The sequence below is a fragment of the Mauremys reevesii genome, linkage group 9, assembly GCF_016161935.1.
Source record: "Mauremys reevesii isolate NIE-2019 linkage group 9, ASM1616193v1, whole genome shotgun sequence".
Classification (NCBI taxonomy): Eukaryota; Metazoa; Chordata; order Testudines; family Geoemydidae; genus Mauremys; species Mauremys reevesii.
This window is the reverse complement of record NC_052631.1, coordinates 35,899,844-35,911,903: the sequence shown is the minus strand read 5'-3', so window position 1 is coordinate 35,911,903 and position 12,060 is coordinate 35,899,844. Positions and strand designations below refer to the sequence as shown.

Sequence of the window (12,060 nt, the reverse complement as noted above, 5' to 3'; positions counted from 1 at the left end):
CTCTGATGCCCCCATGCTTGATAGCAGGGGCTCTCCATATCTTCAGGGCCAAAAATTTCAAGTTCCTACTCCCCCTGTAGAAAAAAATAATGTGATCAGGTAATTAAAAATTCTGTCATAATGCATATGAATGCGGAAGCATATACATGGGCAATCTTACTTCTGGCATTTCTTAATTTTTGAGTTCTTGATTTTGAAATTATGGTGTTCTGTTAACAGTTTTTGTGTGTGTAATATGTAATCAGTGGGATAAGCATTACTATATATAATTTGCACAAAAAATGAACAAATCAGAATATACAAACTAAGATTAGAAGATTTCCCATATTTGTCCATGATATTTTCAACATATCTAAAGAATATACTGTATAGTCTTTATTACATATGTAGCATTTTAGTACTGTGGATTACTATTCGGCACAGTAATCCATTTTTATACAACATACTTAATTTGAGGTTATGAAAATTTGCCTATATATACACACACCAGCACATACATACACACTAGAGATGAATTTATGTGGCAAATATATTTTCTATTGAATCAACATGTGGATATAGCTAATAGTCCCAGTATGGAAAACATCTGTGTATCTTAATTTATTAAAATTCAATAGACTCCTCACATGTGTGTTTTCAGGTCTGAGTCCTAATATACAAATCTTGGCAATAATTTTAGTGTGTAATCTACACAGACTGTTCAAGAATCCAGGAGATTTACAGCTTTACCGTCTCCACCCACCCCCTCCCAAAAAAACACATTTCAGTTAGCCTTTCAACAGATCTCAGTGTGTAATCAAGTTAGTAGTAGATTTTTTAAATTTTTGTAACAGTTTCAACCGGTAGAGGGTGTGCTTGAACATGCAAGGGAATCCGAATAAATCCAGCTAGGTTTCACACACTGAAAACATTATTGATATTTCCATAAGATAAGTCTGAAAGTTATTTCTGTAATAAGATTCTCTCCTCATCTTGTAATGTTCGAGCTTTCAATAAACAAATACATAAAAAGGGTTTACTCTTCCATGCTACATTCCACCTCAAAGCCAAAAGAAAAAATTATTCTACATTTTGCTTGTTAGTTCAGAATTGGTTTATGGTCAACATAGGATATCTATATCTACATGTCATTTTAAAGTAGTTATCCTGGCAATGTCTGCTATGAAGTTATTTCAAATTAAAGTTTTATGACTGTTTGGGGTGAGGGATGTCTAATGCAATGCAAAAAACAGCAACCCTTTAAAGACTACTTACAGAGATGATTAATCAGTTTTATCCTTTTCTTTTCCAGGATATGTGATCTTTGATATTGAATTCTACTATTACTTACTCAGTTTAGTATACCAAGTTAACAGAAAATTCTTTGATGGTTATCTTCGGTTTTCCCCCAATGAATAATAAAGGGGCCTTGTTATGCATGTTTGTGATTAAGCAATCAAAACTGTCTAGACAACCCTAAATAAGATTCCCAAAAAGAAAAAGCTTCCACTGGGACTCTCTTTTTATCAAATTGCTGTATACTATTTTATCAGTGTTAAAGACTGGATGGCTCATGGAACTGTTAAGATACTGAGAACCTTTCACCTCTAGTTACACAAGTTCTAATCTAACCCAAGCCAGCCCCCGACCCGACCGCAGGCCTGTGTATATGTTGTTGTAGCCATGTTGGTCCCAAGATATCAGAGACACAAGGTAGGTGGAAATATCTTCACTGGACTGTTCAGAAGTTGGCCCAATAAAAGATATTACCTGTGCACCTTGTCTCTTGCTAGGCAAGACATCCAAGTAATCAAAAAACCAACTGAATCTGGTTCATATTTACTTTATCCGTGGCCAGTTTACAGACTTATCAAATAAATTACTTTTCCACATTCTAGTTGGTGTCTGCATTATGTTTGACTGTATGTTCTATATGGCTCCCCCTCTCCACAAATACACATACCAAATGCAAAGCATGATATACCTGTTCTACAACAGTTGTTGAACTGCTGACCGTGACCAAATCTCAGGACTTTAGCTGTATGCTAAAACCTTTGGAGATTGTTGAGACATTACCTATTTTACCTGTTGTCACTGACAAACTGTAGGAACAGCAATATTTCTGCATATACCCCTACGTGAGATTGACTATTATTTTGAAGCCTTATGTAATTCTCTTTTGTTGTACTGACATGAATTTATCTCATCACCTAGCTGAGGTATAACATGGTGTAACATGTAGGCAACCACCCGTACCAATTACTATAATCTCCACCAGTCTAAGTGAGAAAAGTCATATTTTTATAGCTCTGGAATACCTTAGTAATGGATGCAACAGAGAAAAACAAAATAGATTGGGGGGGGGGGCAAAGCAGCTTTTGTAAAATCTTACAATGGCAGTTTTAACCTGTCCGTTGTGCAGATCTCAACTGTTCTTATTAGCAGATGCTCATTTTACACCCAAGTTTACTATGTACTGAACACCTGCTTTCCCTATTTCTCACTATCTTGCCATAAGAAATGCTAAATCTTGGAACTTGCAAATTTTATACACACAGGAATTCATTTATTTAATCATCTTGATCTCCGGTTTGGGCTGTTCCTCATTTTCTGTGTCTTCAAAGTACATTTGGTAGTTCTACAGGTATGCAGCTGTATTTTGATCACCAGTATATGCACCAGATTCTCCCATTCCTCAAATCACACACAGTGTTGCTATATACATCTGCTTACTGCTTGTGTGTAGTCACTACACAAAATTCACAGGAAACCTTTTTGGAGGGGCCACTCCAGGCACCCCGGAAAACTCTTTTGGAGGCCCCTGTGGGGCCCAGGGCAAATTGCCCCACTTCCCCCCCCCCCCACCCCCAGGCAGCCCTGCATTAGGCTTGCTAAGTTATTGATTTACGTAGAACAGCTCCTTCTGCATTTACACACTTGCTACTCAAGAAATTAATGGCTACTGTGAACAAAAGCCAAAGGCCTGATCCTGAAACATACCAAGCATCCACAACTTCCACCAAAATGAAAGTGTTGAGGATAATCCATATCTATCAAGATAAGTAGAGCCCTGTGTGGATACAAGATTTGTATCCACATCCAATCCGCAAACATTGTCTGTGGATAGCCGCAGATTTGCAAGGCTCTAAAGATGCAAAACAAAGGTACTCATTAACTATAATTCACTATTCTGATACACACTGGGGGTCCTTCTTTTGCACTTCTTTAAAAAAAAAAAGTATTGTATACCCAATTCTAGCCAAGATAAATCCTTGTCTTCTTCCGTCCGGTATTTCACCCCCACCAGCTCATCATCTGTTAAGTTAACTCTGTACATAAATATATTGCTACCTTTGAGAAAAGAAAAGTTACTGAGAAGAGTCATGGTTGACCTTCAATCTTGTGCTGCAGTTTCTCCACCAGTGTTCTATTTCTCACAGTAGAAGACAGTCAGTGATTGAATGGCAGCAACGAATCCTGTGGCACTAACAAACGTATTGGAGCATGAGCTTTCATGGGTGAATACCAACCAATGCAACCGACGAAGTGGGTATTCACCCACGAAAGCTCATGCTCCAATATGTCTGTTAGTATATAAGGTGCCACAGGACTCTCTGCTGCTTTTACAGATCCAGACTAACACGGCTACCCCTCTGATACTTGAGTGATTGAATGACTGCTTATGATATTAAAACTAAAGAAACAATATCTGACAAAACATTAATTAGGGAAACAAACAACACAGAACACCCCAGCCCACCTCTGAGATTATGATTAAATCTCTAGGTCTGAAAGGGACTTCCTTCACTGCTAGTAGACCCTGTTCTTTAATTGGCTGAAGGAGTTGGCATTGAGCAAGTCAGACCATAAGAACGGCCATACTGGGTCAGACAAAAGGTCCATCTAGTCCAGTATCCTGTCTTCCAATAGTGGCCAATGCCAGGTGCCCCAGAGGGAATGAACAGAACAGGTAATCAACAAGTGATCCATTCCCTGTCGCTCATTCCCAGCTTCTGGTAAACAGAGGCTAGGGACACCATCCCTGCACATCCTGACCAATCCATCCATCGCTGGGTTGGACCAGTAGCCTCTTCTGTTCAGGGAGTGAGATCTGGCACTAAACTCACATGAAAGTGTAGAGCATTAGGCCTTGTGATTTAATTTTAGGGCATTTGATTCCTGGAAGTTTGGTTCAAAAGCTAAGCAGACACTAAACACCAGAAAAGACTTTTGCAATCAGGATAATCTATTCAATTGAATTACACAATACTTAGAACTTGCACAGTGCTTTATATTTTCAAAGTGTAAGTCAGAGTTCAATCTTTGGTTAAAAGCGCATTTGTTAATACTTGTTCCAATATAGTTTAGTTAATTAGCTGGTGTGGGTGGGAGTTGTCAAAATTATTTATATTTGTCAATAAATATTCCAAGTAGAAGACTTTCCACCTACTCCCCAAAACATTCACTGGAGAATTTGGACAGCTCTATACAGAAGAGGTGGTCATAAATCTTTAAAAACAAAAACCACACACACAAGGTCCTGTCTGTTGCATGGATAAAGATCACATGGCATTTTTTATAAGATTAAGAATTTATCCTTTTGTTATTGGCCCAAGATTTCCACTATGTGCCAGTTGGTTATTGGCCTCCATCAGAGAGGTGGCTGCCCAACACTTCAGCTGTATGCATTCAGTTTTAATTTTTTTTTAAGAGAAAAAAGCTTTTAAATTATTATTGAAGATACAGATAAATATTTTTTTAAAAATCATTTTTTAAAAGTGTACCAAAGAATAATCACACATTTGGGAGCATTCAGTTTTTATCCAGTCTATCATTTGGCATATACAGTATACCCATAGGTTAACTGAAATGTTATTTTATTTGAGTGTTCTCCTGATAGACTAGGGCAGTTTCCCACATATCTCCATCTCAGATTCTCATCTATTTCCAAGTATAATCAGAAAAAAATAGGTTTCCCTCCTGCTTGTACCTCAGAGTACACCTCTGCTCTCATTTTTCTATTTTAACTTTGTAATTCTTCTTTAATGACAATGATAGTATTCTTAAGACACAGTACAAGCCACAATACAAAGCTGCATTGTAACATTTGTACTAAGTGTTTATCCCTCTCTTGCCCTTTCCTAAAGGGGTCCTATTCTCTTCAACCTTACATCTGTTTAAGACGAATATAACCCCACTGACTTTAGTGGGGTTACACTGGGAGTCAGTGAGAGCAGAATCGAGCCTATAGTCTTTTATGGGCCTCCTTATTGTCACTATTCCGATATTAGCACCAACACACATGTTCAGCAATGTCTACACGAGGCTCTCTACAAGCAATTTTCCACTGTTTTCAACACTGACTCTTGCCACAGCGGGTGTAACGTAGACAAAGCTCCCATGCAGCTGCTGGTGCTTTTACCCCTATGTCACCGTGAGGCCATAGGTGCTGGATCTAGGGGTGCTGGGGTGCAGTGGGTTCCATCAATAACAGGGTTTACAGTTTGGTTTAATGGCTCTCAACACCCCCGCTATAAAAACTGTTGCAGCACCCTCATGGGAGGCTACAGAGGTGATAAAAAGCACTGGCAGCTGTAGGCACCTCGTCTACACTAGGGCTCCCCGCCTTGCACCAGCAGGGGGCGGTGAGGAGGGATAGGAAGTGCGGGCGAGGGGAGAGAGGTTCCCCCACCGGAGGCAGGCGCTGGGCAGCCGCGGGGGCGGACCCCTTACTCCCGGGGCCATGGGGACCCGGCAGGGGAGAATAGGACCGCGCACCGAGGCGGCGGGCTCAGGGGACGCAGCACCCCAGGAACCGGGGTGCGCCAGCTGCCAGGAGGCGGGTAACGATCCCCGCAGCATGCTCAGCGCGACCCCAGGGCACCGAGCGAGCCGCCTCTCCGCGCAGGACCGCGCCCGCCCCGGGGCTAGCAGCGGGCACTGGCCGGAGCCCGCGCACTCACACAGGGGGTGGGGCCCTGGCTGCCCCAGGGCCGCGGCGGGGCTCCCGGGGCGGGGCGCTCACCTACTCTCCTTGCTGCGAGTGCCCGGGGTGCGCAGACCAGGCTCCGGCGCGGCGGCTCCGGTCCCTTTAAATCCCCTCAGCAACTGAGCACCGCCGCTGCCGCGCTTGGGATTTATCCCCGCCCGGTGGGAGCGGGCGGCGCGAGCAGAGCCCCGCCCCAATCCCGCCCTCTCGGCCAGACCCCGCCCCCACCGAGACCCCGCCCTTCTCCCGGACACCCCAGCCCCAACCGAAACGCTTCCGCCTACCCACGCCCCGCCCCCTCTGCGGGAAACCGCGCCCCCCCGCCTCCGCGTGTCCCTCCCGCCTCTGCGCCAGGCTCGTCCTTTCCAAGACAGAGCCTGACTCCTGTTCTCATCGCAAACCTCTCTTCTGAGAGCCCCCCAACCCTTCCCATAACCATATTCCACTCACTCCCCCACCCTCCATCGCCACCCAGAAACAGCCTGCCCCAAACTCCCCCCTCTCCCAGTGCCATATTGAGATAATCCACAACTCCCTCCCCACACACACACCATCACCTTCACCCTCGCTTGAGGTAGCTGGGTCAGGAGCCATCACTGCTAGTCTGGGGAGGCTGAGACCTCACCCCTCACCTGACCACTGCTGGTGGGATGCAGGCTGTCCTGGAGGAAGGACTTGGTATCCATACACCCAATGTGAAGGTCCCTGATCACATCTCCCAAATAGAAACATGATGCGGAGTCAGCAAGCAAGCACCCTCTCCCCGCCACACACACACACCCCCAAGAGCAGCAGGTTTCAGAATATAAAACCCTATATCCTTGCCCACCCCTTCTCCAAACTCTACCCATTCCCCCATGTAGTTCTACAGTACAGCAAGAAGTAGGGTGACCAGACAGCAAGTGTGAAAAAGCGGGCCGGGGCTGGGGAGTAATAGGAGCCTATATAAGAAAAAGACCCCAACATCGGGACTGTCCCTATAAAAAGGGGACATCTGGTCACCCTAGCAAGAAAGAGCAGAGGGATTGAAGCACATGGGCAATATGAGAGCTCTGTAATCTAAATCTCAAAAAATCCCTTACATTACAGTTGCCAGGAAAAGTTTGAAAATAGACTCTAATAAAATGAAGAAACTTTAGGAGGTAAAATCTTCATTAGGGCCCCCAATCTGTTCTCCTTCCCTACTCATGACAGTACTATACCCCACCCTTACCAGACAGAGAAAGCAACCACCCACCTTTTCCAAATTCCTCCCCATTCTTCACCTTCTTGCTTGTGTGAGAGGTTACCCACCTTTATCTCAGACTCCCCACTCCACCTACCTGGGAGAACCCCAACCCAAAATACTCTCCCCTTTTGCCTGGTTGAGAAACCCTATAGACTTCTTCCCTTCACGCCTGTGTGCAGTCACTCCACTCCTGTCCTAAATTCCCCCATCTCTAGCCTCAGAGAATCCTCCTCGCTCCTGGCTTGTCCCCAACTGTTCCCCTCTTGCCTTATTAACTCCCTTACTTTATTTGCAGGTGAGATTATCATTTCCCCTGCCAAAATCTTTAGTCCAGCAGTGAATAAAGCAAACACACATACACTTTGTATGCAGAGTTGCTGTAGTTATGTCAGTCCCAGGTTATTAGAGAGACAGTGAGTGAGGTAATATTTTTTTATTGGACCAACTTCAGTTGGTGAGAGAGACAAGCTTTCGAGTTTGCACGGGGTTTGAAAATAGATCAGAAGAGCTCTGTGTAAGCTCCAAAGCTTGTCTCTCTCACCAACAGAAATTGTTCCAATAAAAGATATTACTCAGCCACCTTGTCTCACACATACACTTGGTCAGGCTAAGACACTCACCCTGGCTGTGTGTGTTCAGTCTCATGTGTTCTCTGTCACAGGTGCTACTGTTACTGCCTGGAGCTGGCTAACTTCCTGGTTTGAGGGGGCTTTGGCCCTTCCCTTACATGTTGATGGCATCTATGGCACTGTAACAAGGAGGAAGTATTATACTGGGAAATGCACATTAATCTTAACATTGGCTGACAGCCCTGAGGATCCTGACAGCCCTGTTAATACCACTTGGATCATTTGCAAGCTAAACAAATAGGCATCTTATGAGCCTGGTGGAGTGCAGCAGTCATGGTTACACATTAGAGTTTTTTGAAAGTTACATTTTTTTCATTTTACAGGCACAGCAAGAGAGGGACAAAGGCGCTTTAAACAATCTTTATGCCCTTGGGTTTCTGTATTGCTCTGGGAGCCAATATACAACCCAGCATAAACTAGGACAGCTAGAGGATGCTTTAATTTATGGCAGCCTCCTCAGGGCTGCTTATGGACTGTTCCACAGTCTGGAGCAGCTCAGAATCGCTGTACCAATCTCCTCTCTCATCTCTGAAATGCCCCCAGTTCCAGAACAACTGAGGGGGCAGCCAGTGGAGAGGCAGTAAGGACAGGGATTTGGGGACAGACAATGTTCCATAATGTTTTACTTTATTAGCAGTATCAACCAAAATGAGTATTTTTTCACATTTTCAATACAAATGCCACCATTGTTCAATACATGGCCCATTTTTGCTTATTTTCACTCAGAAATGCTCTTCCCCCTCCAAAATGTGCATACGAGTGACATTTTCTGAAAAAAATGGACCCATTTAGAGGCAAATGCAAAAACCCTTGCATTTCAAGTAGTTTGACATTTGTCACACACACTGATTCTCAAACTCTTTCTTCATATGGACAAATGTTAATATAGAGAGAGTCTCATGGATGCATTCTGCTCCTTCTATGAGTGATCATGCAGACCCTTTCATCTTCCTTTCATGATTACAGAACATCCCTGTGAAAACTATGTGGAACACTAATATTAGGAATGTATTTTTAGCAACACTTTAATGCGTTTTAGCTTTTGGGAATAAGGAGGAGGGGGAGCCAGAACCAAGTGACTGGCCAGCTGCGTGGATACCTAGCAAGTACCCCATACTCTCTGAAGACAAACCAAAACCCCAGGTTTAAATATACTCAAACTTTGGCAAATCTGAATCCAAATTTTTCACTCTAGGTCTGTTTCTAGTTTAAACACAGATGTCGACAAGACCAAGAGTCAGGGACGGCTCTAGGCATGTTGCCGCCCCAAGCACGGCAGGCAGGCTGCCTTCGGCGGCTTGCCTGCGGGAGGTCCCCGGTCCCACAAATTCGGCGGCAGCCTGCGGGAGGTCCCCCGAAGCCGCGGGACCAGCGGACCCTCCACAGGCATGCTGCCGAAGGCAGCCTGCCTGCTGCCCTCGCAGCGACCGGCAGAGCGCCCCCCGCGGCTTGCTGCCCCAAGCACCCACTTGGCGTGCTGGTGCCTGGAGCCGCCCCTGCCAAGAGTGTTTCCACCAAATTAGCTTGAAATGGTTTTCAGTTGTATTTAAAACCCAGTTTGGGTAGCACAGTTCCCAGCTCACTGTAGGTAAAGCCTTGGAATTATGCTGCCAGAAAGCAGCCTTCTTCCTTCCACTTTCTGGTTGCCATGGTGCACTGTCAGTATACGATCATGTAGAAGAGGGCAGCCACCTCTAGCCCAGATAAGTAATCACTATTTTTCTAATTAATTAATGGTCTTATATACTTGTACCTATTATAAAGTAAATTATTAACACGTGTTCAGGTATCTAAAGAAAACATCATGCATCATGCCTGTTAGTTATTTTGTATCAGCACTGATTGATTTTGTATGTAGGCTAAAATTAATTAGCCAAATCCTGAGGTCCTTACTTAGACAAAAAACTCCAGTGACTTCAACAGAGGTTTTGCCTTAGTAAGGATGAGAGGATTTCACCCTGAATTTGTACAAAGGTCTGAACTGAATATATGTCTTGTTACTATTTGAATTCATTTGTATGAAGGTGTGTTTATATTAAATTTTGGTGCACATATGTATATAAAAGAAAACTTCATACTCATATCTAATATGTCACAAGGCTATACTTAGAACCAGATAGCTTTGTCAGACGAGATCTAGTCATTTTGAAGGGACAGGGTTAAAGTCACATACAGACACTAATAAGACTACAGAAAATGTCAGCAATTTCTATTTTTTATACTGGTACTAGAAAAGATTCAGAAAAGGGCAACTAAAATGATTAGGGGTTTGGAGAGGGTCCCATATGAGAAAAGATTAAAGAGGCTAGGACTCTTCAGCTTGGAAAAGAGGAGACTAAGGGGGGATATGATAGAGGTACATAAAATAATGAGTGATGTGGAGAAAGTGGATAAGCAAATGTTATTTACTTATTCCCATAATACAAGAACTAGAGGTCACCAAATGAAATTAATAGGCAGCAGGTTTAAAACAAATAAAAGGAAGTTCTTCACGCAGTGCACAGTCAACTTGTGAACTCCTTACCTGAGGAGGTTGTGAAGGCTAGGACTATAACAGCGTTTAAAAGAGAACTGGATAAATTCATGGTGGTTAAGTTCATAAATGGCTATTAGCCAGGATGGGTAAGGAATGGTGTTCCTAGCCTTTGTTTGTCAGAGGATGGAGATGGATGGCAGGAGAGAGATCACTTGATCATTGCCTGTTAGGTTCACTTCCTCTGGGTCACCTGGCATTGGCCACTGTCGGTAGACAGATACTGGACTAGATGGACCTTTGGTCTGACCTTATGTTCTTACGGTCGTTCTTATGTTCTTATTTCACTTATAGCAAAATATCTCGTCATGATGGAAAACTTTGACATATCAAATTCAAAAGGGAAAAAAATCAAAGTAATATGGGAAAATTGATTCAAATACAAGTCTAAAACTGAAAAGATAGGGTGTGGTTTTGAAGGACAGTGTCTATCCACTATCTAATTTTGGAGAATGCTTACTTTTTGGTACCTATGAATGCTGCCATAGACCAGGAGGCAATTCTTTATTCAAAGTAAAAAATGTTTCAACCCCCCTGCATTTTCTATAAAAGTAAAAGTCAAAAAGTATCAGTGATTATAATGAGAAGCCTGTATAATTTATGTGCGTTTTGAGACATTGATAGGGAATACTTGAATTTGAAGAGTATTTGTGCAAGAAGTGAGGGAGTGAGATTTTCTTTCCTTTAGGCTGTAATAAAATTTTCAGTACCTCGCAACCCCCTAATTGCCTACATGACTCCCCAGAGACATGAACCACTGGTTGAGAATAACATACTCCAGACTACTGACAAAATATACTATATATGTATACACACAGCAGCTATTTACTAAACATAAATAAAACCCAACAACAAGTAATCCAATCTGAGGCCAAATCCATCGCTCATGGGGTACCTTAACTTGAATGGAGTTTCTCTGATTTACACTGGTGTACATGAGACCAAGATTTGACCCCAAACCATTTGGCTGAGTTTTGAATGAGGATAAGATTAAAAAGTTTTCCACTCTGTCTCTTAATCTGTAAGCACAGAGGACTGTTAGCTGCTATGCTTTTACTCATTTACAGGAATCAGATAATATCACTTATCAGCTAAATTCTTATTTATCTGAAGCAATCTAACTAGAAAGTATTAGTGACATGGGTTATAATAGGCCTGTAAATGAAAACACCAATGTGGGACACCTGAACACAGCAATAAGAATGATGTTAACAGAGATAAGAATCTTTGCTTTTTTAGGGTTCATACTCAATACAAAGCTGGAGTGAGCAATATCCCCTAGGTTTTTTGAAGGCTAATTGGCTCATCTGTGTTTGGCATAGCCAAGGATCAGTGCATAACAGAAGATCCGTTACTAAACAGTGGTTTCCCGAAATAGGTTGAAATGCATTAATGGGTTATTAGCAGAATATGTGTGTATAATTGTAGTGAGCGTACATTTAAAAGAAGCTTAGTCCCTTTTCAGAAGATTTTTATGGCTCAATCAGATATAGGCACTGCTTCAAACCTGGAACTGATAGAGTCCATCTTGTGTGACAGGTTTCAGAGTGGTAGCTGTGTTGTTGTTTTTTGCTGATACAGACTGAGGAGTCCTTATGGCATCTTAGAGACTAACACATTTATTTGAGCATAAGCTTTTGTGGGCTAAAACCCACTTCATCAGATGCATGGAGTGAAAAATACAGTAAGCAGAATATATATT

General features: G+C 42.8%; 1 protein-coding gene and 1 long non-coding RNA gene across 3 annotated transcripts in view; both read right to left on the bottom strand.

The window, feature by feature from the left end:
- The window catches only part of SERPINE2 (serpin family E member 2), a 36,755-nt gene extending 30,599 nt beyond the window's left edge, over positions 1–6,156 (bottom strand). The window contains exon 1 of one of the 2 annotated variants that reach the window (XM_039489577.1): positions 6,005–6,156. The gene's annotated coding sequence lies outside the window, so the exon portion shown is untranslated. The remainder of the gene's footprint in view (positions 1–6,004) is intronic. The other variant, XM_039489578.1, reaches the window with a different exon arrangement.
- A 1,658-nt stretch (positions 6,157–7,814) lies between these two features.
- Positions 7,815–12,060, bottom strand: part of LOC120372230 — a 95,769-nt gene continuing 91,523 nt past the window's right edge. The window contains exon 5 of the long non-coding RNA XR_005584804.1: positions 7,815–7,944. This is a non-coding gene — a long non-coding RNA (uncharacterized LOC120372230). The remainder of the gene's footprint in view (positions 7,945–12,060) is intronic.